This window comes from Chinchilla lanigera, unplaced genomic scaffold, assembly GCF_000276665.1.
Source record: "Chinchilla lanigera isolate Chin_1 unplaced genomic scaffold, ChiLan1.0 scaffold00024, whole genome shotgun sequence".
NCBI classification, from domain to species: Eukaryota; Metazoa; Chordata; class Mammalia; order Rodentia; family Chinchillidae; genus Chinchilla; species Chinchilla lanigera.
The window spans coordinates 18,468,512-18,478,576 of NW_004955425.1; positions in this window are offsets into that span (position 1 = coordinate 18,468,512).

A 10,065-nucleotide genomic window follows, 5' to 3' on the forward strand; every position below is an offset into this window, starting at 1 on the left:
TGAACTCAGGACATCAGTTTACCAGGCAGGCATGGTGCCACTGAGCTATACTCCAGGCCCTAGCTTTTGTTGTATGAGAAAAATAAAAACTAATTTAGGTAGATCTTTTGTTCAAGCATCACATTCACACGGCTTATGAGTAAAAACCATGTTGATCCAATTTACCTTATTTTGTGAGCCCAGTTGTCATCATCAGCTCTTCCCCCACCACACTGTCTCACCTGGTTTGTTCTCCATAATACATTCATCTGCCACCCATCGTGCATGAAGTCATCTCAGATAAATCGGGAAGAGCTTTCATGGTGTTTATTTCCCCTGCATCTTCAATGCAAACCTAAGCTTGCATCAGTATTATCCCTCGGAGGAAAGAGGCACAAAATCTCACATTTTTCCAGTTTATAAGAGGAATATTATTCTTTCTCATTTTTAAAATCTGAAATGATGTCTGTTGTCATCTGTGCTGTTAACACTTGTTCCTGGATATAATTCAGCTAAGCCAATACAGCATAGTTATCTTTAATTATAGATAAATTTTGTTTTTATGTGATTTTTTTTCTTTTTCTCTAATGAACACATGTCCAAAGAAATTAACTTTCAAGTAGTTCAAGAAGTTTCATATAGATATTTTCCCTTAGTTTATAGCATAGAGGACACTCATTCAGGGAACCAGAGAAATTAAATTTCTAACAAAAGAAATCATCATAAAAAATTGGCTATGAGCAGACATATTTTCTCTTGCCTTCCAATTATCTATGTTCAAATCCAGTTAATAATACCTGAGTCATTGTCTTCTTTATTCCTTATTTTCATCCAGAGAATAATTAATGTGCTAATATTCCAGAAAGAGCCTGCTGTTCTATATTTTTTGAAAGAATGAGTACTGAAAACAGGATGTGAAAATGATTTGTTTATCTTACTCTGTTGTAAAATTGCTTAAATTTTTCCAGCTGCATTGCTGCCATAATTTATAAGCCTGAGCACATTTCTTGGTATGATTAAAACAAAACCAAAATGTAGGCATAACCCACTCAATTTATATCAGAAAGCAGTTAAAGAAAATGGAAATGCTAGTGGTGGTTGAGCTACTTAGAGTCGATTGGGTTTTATGAACTAATGGAGAATGTATAATTCTGCAGATGATGAATTAAGGATATTATGATTTAATCATGGAAATAGCTAGACCAAAGAACTGCCATTTGAGAGATTATCTTTTCCTTTACCTCAAGATTAAAACATAGGTGTGGATGGGGAAAAGAAGACCTATGGGAAGAGAAGTTTGCCATACTAATCTAGAATGTGAAATACATTTGCTAGTTGGAACAGTCAAGTTATATATACAAAAGTGTTATTAGAATAGTCCACTTTATGGCAGAGGTGTGTTAATTTGAAGTACTTCACACTGAAAAGAGATCTTCATTCCATCCCAAAGTGCAAAAGTTTCAGCTTTTAATGTTATAAGTAGACTAGGGATGTCTTTGTAACTTTCAAGTGTGCATGTATGTGTGAGTGCATGTGTGTGTGTGTGTAAAAGGTGCATATTTACAAGGGTGAGTCCCTCTAATATTAATCCTCTAGAACATCAACAGAGTTAACTTTGCAATCAAAGAATCAGGGCTCTCAATATTGACAAAAGAATGCAACTTAGGTTGAAACTGAATGATATGTTTTCACATACACTAAGTTCAAAAGTAAATAATATTAAACGATATAATTCAAAGGAATGTTTAGCACAAAATTAAAGGAACTAGTGGCTTTTAGGGAGCCATCCTATAATGAGGAAGAGGTATGAAATGTTTCCAAAGTACAGAACATATTCCATTTTCTTAAACTGAGTTTTTAGATACAGTAATACTTCTCATGCACAGAATGTAGAATAATGTTACTGGCAATCTTTTATTAAGAGTTGTCTCACAGACTTTTAGCAATTTACTTTCTCAAAATAGCAGGTACTGTCCCATTTTATATAGAGGAAAGCTTACACAAGTATTGTATGGTTAATGTAACATAAATATTATCTTGGCAAGTTTCAGATCTTGAATCCTAACCCTAGCAATTTGTCTGCATTATAAACACCACAGTGGCGAATACCTGTGCCCACTGAATCACCTGAACACACAGATGTTCAATACAGTAACTGTCATTAAATTTTGTGTTTTAACTGTGAAAAATATTATTTAAAAATATTATATTGAAATGTTTATAAAAGCATTAGATTATTAAATTGTGACACATTCTCGCTGAAAAGTATGGAAACCTGAAAATATGGAGCAGTTTTAACAGGATGAACACAACACAGACATTTCAATATAATATTTTTAAAACATCCTTGAATATTTTCTTTCATTTAGTAAATTTTCTAAAAATGTGAACAGGATAAAAAGACAAAAATTTTAAACATTCTAGTTGAATTTTGAGACTGTATCAACTGATCTTCCTTTTAAGTTTTATATGACAAAACCAACATTTCAAAAATTTGAAAAGCCATGACTGTGCAGTATTAATGTTGTAATCTGTGTACGTTGCATCAGCAAAGGGTTTGATCTCTATGTATTTATTTTTTTGTTTTGTTTTTGTTTCTTTTCCAGTACCAGGAATTGAACTCATGACCTTGCGCTTGCCGGGCAGGTGCTGTGCCGCTGAGCTAAATCCTCAGCCCCTCTATATATTTGTTATGAATTATTTTTCTTTATTTCTAATCTGGGGCTTTCTTGTATGGGCATATTATTATTAATTTAGTGCTTAGTACAATATCTTCATAAAAGAAATACTATTATACTCGTTTAAATGTTTTTGTGATTCTATATATATCTTTTTTTCTTTTCTTTTTTTTTGTGGTACAGGGAATTGAACTCAGGACTTCTCACTTGCTGGGTAGACACTGTGCAGCTGAGCTATATCCCTGGCCCCTCTCTATATATCTTTGAATTTCATGTTTAACTCTAAATTGTTTTTGAGTTTTCATAAGTCTCTGGCTTTTAACTTTATTAGTATGTTACAGAAAGACTTTCTAACATGAATATCATATAATGGCACATTTTCTTTTGAAAAGAGAGCCCTTGGGCCCTTGCACAAGAAGGGCCTCCCAGGATACTGGAACCCTGTGACTCACTTGGCTGTGTTTAACTGTCCAGGAACTCAGAAACACAGTGGCCAAGATTGAAGGGGCTCACTCTGGTGACATTGTCGGTATGATAGTAGTTTTTCAGGAATACAGAATGCAAGAGTCACGAGGTCAGAAATTTTAATGGAAGGAATGGGAGGCCAGCAAATGTGTCACAGTGTTAGGATCCCTGCCAGGACTCATTCAAAGGATGCTACAGTAAGCTGTGAGACTAGAGCCAAAGTAGCAATGAAGACTCCAGGTAGTTAAAGATATGAAAAAGGTACAACATCCGCCATGAAAAGCTACAGATAGATGAATTAGTCCAAGAGAGAGACCATGTGGGATGCAAACAGCAAGGCCCTGAGGCTGGGGCTGCCCAGTCTGTCAGGATCTTGTCTCTTATCATCGTGTGCTCCAGATACTGGACATGGAGACACAAAATTTAATATCTGACCCACTGGACTTCCGTCTTGCTATGGTTTGCTTTCGCTGTGTTCTCCTAGTCCTCATTTTTGGAATAGGTATGTTTAACCTGTGCAATTGTATATTGGGAGCAGATAACTTGCTTTTTATATTTTAGAGGATTTCACAGGTCAGAGTTTCCCTTGGATCACAGAGAATTTGAATTTAGACTTCTGAGAAATGCTAGGAATAGTAAGACTTTAGGCAGGGACTTAGTGCAGTTTTGGTTGTACAGAGGAAAGTCACACCATGCTGACTGGAATGATGACATTGTGCCTGTCTTTATTGAGAGATGAATTGCAGTTTAAGGAAATGTGTTTGACTGTCAAGCTGACAAAGGTGGCCTCATGGTTAACCTTGACTGTCAACTGGACTGATTTATGAGGTGCTTTGAGGTTAGCACGGTTCACTGTGTGTGTTTGGGCTGGTTATGAAGAATGACCTTGAGGACAACATCTGCCTCCTGGCCTCATCCTCTCTAACTATTCCACTCTCTCTACTTCTCAATGCCATGCATTTCATCCACCACACCCATCTTCCATGCTGTTTCTGCCTTAGAACCAGAGTACCATGGACTTAGATTGCTGAAAAATGGGCCAAAATATGTCCCTTTTTCTTTGGTTGTGGATGTCAGGTACTTTTGCCACAACAATGGAACAATGACAAACTATTGATGAGAACAACAAAACTATTGTCTGCACTGTACAAATTGGTACACAACTGAAATCTGACCATTTGTTGGTTCAACCAAGGTGACCTGCTTGGAGTTATGCACAGTGGAATGATTTCTGTTCATCAGTGTACTTCAGAGCTGTCTCCGACCAGGGCTGTAGGAAATGCTTGGCTATCAGGCAGAAGAGAAGTAGACCATAGTCTTCTCTTTCTCTGTTAACTAATCATAAAGAACTAAATAAGGACTGAAAGGATGATAGATATTGGGAAGTAGGTAGCAAATGTTCAAATTGGAAAGGGAACAAGGGAGGAGATGAGGGAAGGGTAGGAATAGAGAGGGAGAAAATGTCATAAGAGAAAAGGAAAAAATAGAAATAAAGCTTTTGTAAGTAAAGAGGGGAAGGGGATGGGGAAAAAGAAGAATCAAGATCTATAAGGACAAGAACGAATTGCCTATGATGAATGCAATCGTTAAGTGTATCAAAAATTTACCAATAAAATTTCAAGAAAGGACTGTTCGTGCGGCTTTAGATGGTGTCTGGGAGAAGGATCCAAGATAGTGAGCATGCGGACCACAGGCAGCTGAGACAGTCTTTGCATGACTTACTGAGCTTCCCAAGCCTGACTCAACCTGGTTGCATATGTGATATCCGCTTGATGCTAGAGTACTTCTGGGGAAGGCCAGGTGTGTGGTGTGATGGGTCAGGGAGCATTCAGCAGAAGGCGGACAGTGAAGGACGCACCAAGACTAGGTGGACTCTACGAAGGCCCAGAAACCAGCTCAATGCTGTTTCTCACAGAGAGGTGCTTATATGAATGGGTGGCAGAGATTTTTTTTCTGTGCCATAATTCACCTTCGAAGGACTTCGGAAGGTTCTCAACAGCACTCCCTATCAGTAGTGGACACTCCAGTCATTAGGTTTAGGTTTGTTTTATCTTATAGTCTGAGACTCAGCAACTTCCCCAGGAGCCTGAATCAATTGTGGAGCCTTCTGCTGCTCTGAAGTCCACTCAGCATTAGAAGATGTTCCGGCAGTGTATTCCTACTTGGAACTCCTGTGTAATAGGAACATCTGGAAATACTGCCTGGCCAATAATCGGGTACCCAGCAACACGATCAAGATGATATCAAAATACCATGTTTGAGTATTTTTTTTTATTAAATGAAGTTTCATAAACATTTTTTGTGTTTTTGAGTATATTTTCAAATTTTAAAAAAATTGTGTGCTACTAAATTCAACTAATTACATTATTTTAGTACATTATTTTATTTATTCATCTACAATCTTAATTTTTTCTGCATTACCTGTCAGTGATCACTGTACATGTGCTGAATTCTTTTAAAATGGATAATGAATTTATACAATTATTTCCTATCTCTGTCATTGTTCTCTATATCACACATTTGTACACACTGACATCAACTGGATGGAATATGTTGAATATAACTTGGCAATCATTACCTTTTATACTCAACTGGTTGATATGAATAATCTACTATTACTGACATATTTGAGTAATATCTATCATTTCATATAGTGCTTTATCTTAGATTCAGGATTTTTTTAGGTTATTCCTTACTTTCTTTAATCTTAGAATTACTTAATTTTACTACACATTCCTCCCAAAAATAGTTTGGAAGCCATATAATGAATGGGGTTATTTTCAGTGCATGTTTCTCAAAAATGATATGTTTAATTTGAACATTTTAAAACATGTACTCTATAAAAAAGAGTTATAGTCTAAGAATTATACATGTCTTTCTCCAGTTAAATCTATCTCAAATATTATTTTCGAGTATTTTAATGCCATTTTTCATTTTCTGATTGCACAACCTTAATATTGTCCACAGTACAAGGCCCATTGTGACTCAATGGGCAAGGATATTCTTGGGCAAAGATGACTGAGTTTGATTATCACTGATCAATTATTCTAATAAGAAATTGAGTCGACCCATGCTTCCTGTCTGTGTTTTCATGCTTTGAATACCACTCCATGTTTCTTCTTTGGTGGATGTGACCACAGAGAGATATAAGTCCTGCTGCCATGAGATTTCCAAACTCTCTAATATTGTTTTTCTCATTTTAACCAGATAATCAAACCTGTAGGTTATATGTCAGTCTTTTGGGAACCTTCTGATTAGAGCAGGTATAAGCTTGCTCCAGAAAGATCAAATTCATCTTCTAGAATGACAAGCCCAAAAATTAGACCCCAAAACATGAGCAATTTTGATTTTTTAGAAGGCTTTTCATATCTGTTACTGTACCACACAAGTGGGCAGAGAATCCATTCTCTGAAAACTATAATCTCAGTAATATTAGTCTATGCAGAGAAAATCAATTGCATGCTCTTCAGGAAAATGTGTAATCAACAATGCAATATATATGACCCAAAGAAATGAAAAGCTTCATGATTTAAAGTGATAACTTACAGTATTCTCACAATATATTGGCTATAATAATGAATGTATACATAGTGAAGAAACTTATGCTTTTAAAATTTTACTGTTATTTGTTTCTTGGTCTATTTACTTTTTTTTTCCTCTGTTGCCCTTGATTTTACTTATTCATTTATTCTTAATTCAGTTACTTTACCTTTTGATAACTGAGAAAAGTTTCTTAAGTTTAGGCTGCAGGAGAAAAGTAGGAGAAAAGAGTCACCTGCTCTTTTAAAAAATTAAACAAAATGTGTCAATACGTCAGATAAAGTATGGCAGAAATCTCTTGACATTTGAAAAAAAATTGATATCATTCAGAGATAATTGTTGGGAGCCAACATAATTTCTAGTTAATAATTGACATTTAAATAGAAGCAGAAACTGTAGAGGTTTCAATTCTGGAATAAGACTTTACTGAAAAGAAGCATATTTTGACATTCAAATCCTAACTTCTGTCAGGATTTATCTTTGAGATAACCAACAATTGAATTTGGTCACAGATTTAAGGGAAATGATCACATAAATATGTGAGATAATGAAACTACTTCTCAGATGTTTGCATTACACTGTCTTATGTTTGCTTTAGGATTGCATTTGACTGTCATCAGAGTACTTTTGCTTATTCTGATATTTATATACACAATCAATTCATTCATACATATTAATACTATGAATGAAATAAACTGTGTCAGTGCTACAGGCAAAAGTGTGTGAGCAAAATGAATCACATAGGAGTCTTTTTTAGATAATGTTAAGATTTCTTGTGTATGTTTCATCATTGGTTTGTCCAAAGGCAAATATCAAAACCATAATTTGCAAGTGGTATCTTTCCTCAGAAAGTGATTTCTAAATTTGTTTATTTTCCCATATCTGCCTCTTTTCCTTTCTTAAAGTATTACATAATCTTTTGATTACTGTTATTTTGTATGCCCATTCTAAACTTCTGTTGATCACTAAAAATTATACCATATTCATTAAATATTATATCTGTTAAACAGCCTCTAAAATGAAAAAGCCTGTAACAATTAATTTTTTGAATGACTAGAGATGACTTTTGGAATTTTTATACTCATACTGAAATTTAAATACTTAATAAATAGTATTCTGAAGGCGACATTTATAAATTTTAGGATACTAATATTCTTTTTTTTTTTGGTTTTTCTCCAGTACCGGGAACCGAACTCAGGACCTTGCGCTTGCCAGGCAGGCGCTTTGCCGCTGAGCTAAATCCCCAGCCCCTGATACTAATATTCTTAACATGAGATCTAAGCATGTAGTCAGTGATATTATTAACTGAGATGAAATAAGCATAATGATTAGAAGCTCAAGTATTCAAATACATAATTACTTTTGAATATTAATGTCTTCTTACTTACTGTTAATTCTACAGTGTATGAGTCAGAATCTTGCCCCTACAAGGTAAATTCAAATTCAAAATTCTAAAATAACTTTACAACAACAAGCAATGACTTATACAAGAAATACATAAGTATATTGAGCATAGTGTTGGCATCTGATATTCCTGAACAGGCACAAACAAATATAGTATTTTTCATGGTCAGTAATTTTGCCAAGTATGAGATTAAACACATACATCTTGCAGAGCATAACAAAGTTGAAAATGAGTTAACTTAAAACTTTGATGAACATGATTTTTTGCTTATAGGTCTCTGAAAATTTTCTAAAAACACCACTTACTACTGGCCCAGAGTTTTTATCTGGGAATTGCTTTCATTGCCATTTAATTTTAATGTTTTCAAGATCTTTGAATGGTCCCATCATGGACTTCTATCATTTTAACATAGAAATACGAAGTGGAAGTAGCTGTACAAATGTTTCATCTGCAAATGTTAAACATCAAATATGAGGGATCATAAATTAATTGTTCAAAGTATCAATTTTTGTGTCTTTGAGTTCTATAGAAATGTTGAAAAACAACTATAGAAAATCATTCTCAAAGATATACCACTCTTTTAAGTAATCATGGCATGGTGCATGATACTCATGAGTAGACAAATCCGCTGATGGGTTTAGAGCTTGAAGTGATCTTAAGAAGTGAAGCCTGATTGGAGGAAGTGGTCCCTGGGAGGCATGCCTGCAACTGTACATCTCCCTTCCTTCTACACCTGTCAACTTCCCATTTCCATGCCTCTCTACCATGCTGCCCTGCCTTGGAATGAGCCGATTGTGGACTGAAACTCCACAAACTTTGAGCCAAAATAAACCTTTCCTTCTCTGAGTTGCAGAGATCTATGGATATATATATATATATATTTTTTTTTTTCTCTATACATCCATTTAGTTCTTTGTACATAGATAGGTGTATATGTCTTTCTATATACCGTAATACCTTGGTTCATGAACACTTTTGATGCTGAACAACTTGGTTCAAGAAGAGAAGCATTCAGCAAAACTTTGTTTCCATTTGCAAACTGTGCACTGGGTAGTGAACATGACCATGGCCATCTTCCTGGCTTGAACACAAACATGGCCATCTTCCCTGCTCTGACATGTGGTCATGGCTTCCCCTAGCGGAGATTGTGGTCACAGACAGACCTGTGAACACATGCTGTGAAGCTTAGCACATATCTTAGTGTACAGTATTATTCATTCCAGTATGGCTGCAAAGAATGTGCAGAGCAAGCATCGTGGTACAAAGAAAGTGCAGAGGGGTAATGAAGGCAGCAAGAGTGTGCAGAGCAATGATGAAGTTAATAAGAAGGTTTTGAAGAAAATAACCACCACACTGAAGAAAGAAATTGTCGAAAAGCCTGAGTGTGGTATTTGGGTAATAGATCTGGCCTAGGAGGACAAGGTGGTGAAGCCAATAATCTCAACTATTTTGAAGAATAAAAATGCCATCAAGGAGCTGATGTAGCAAAAAGGAGTAATAATGTTAATCAGGCAGAGGACACAAGTGCTGAGAGAGGTCATGTGGTTGAATGAGACACCCCTGGCAGGTGATAGTGTTAGTGAAGCTATAATCTATGAAAAAGCCAGGAAGCTGTAGTGATTTACTGTAAGAAAACCCCTCTGCAGAAGTTACAAGTGATGACTTGATAGAGGTCAATTTGACAAATTCTGTAAAAGAAGCTGCATCCACGACTGATAACAAGTGAGGCTTTCAGTTCTGACAAGGCCACTGCAGAAGTCTACAAGAAAGAATTCCTGGAATTCATGAAAGCAGAAAGATACAAAGCTCAGCAATGTTTAACTGCTATGGAACAGGGCTCTTCCAGAAGAAGATTCCAGACAGAACCTATAATTGGGCAGGAAATAAAGGCAGCGTTGGCGTACAAGCCCATGAAAGACATTGACCCTTTCACTGTGTGTGAATATAAGCATCAATCTGAAGAGTAAACCGCTGCTAATGCACCATTCCCAGACCCCT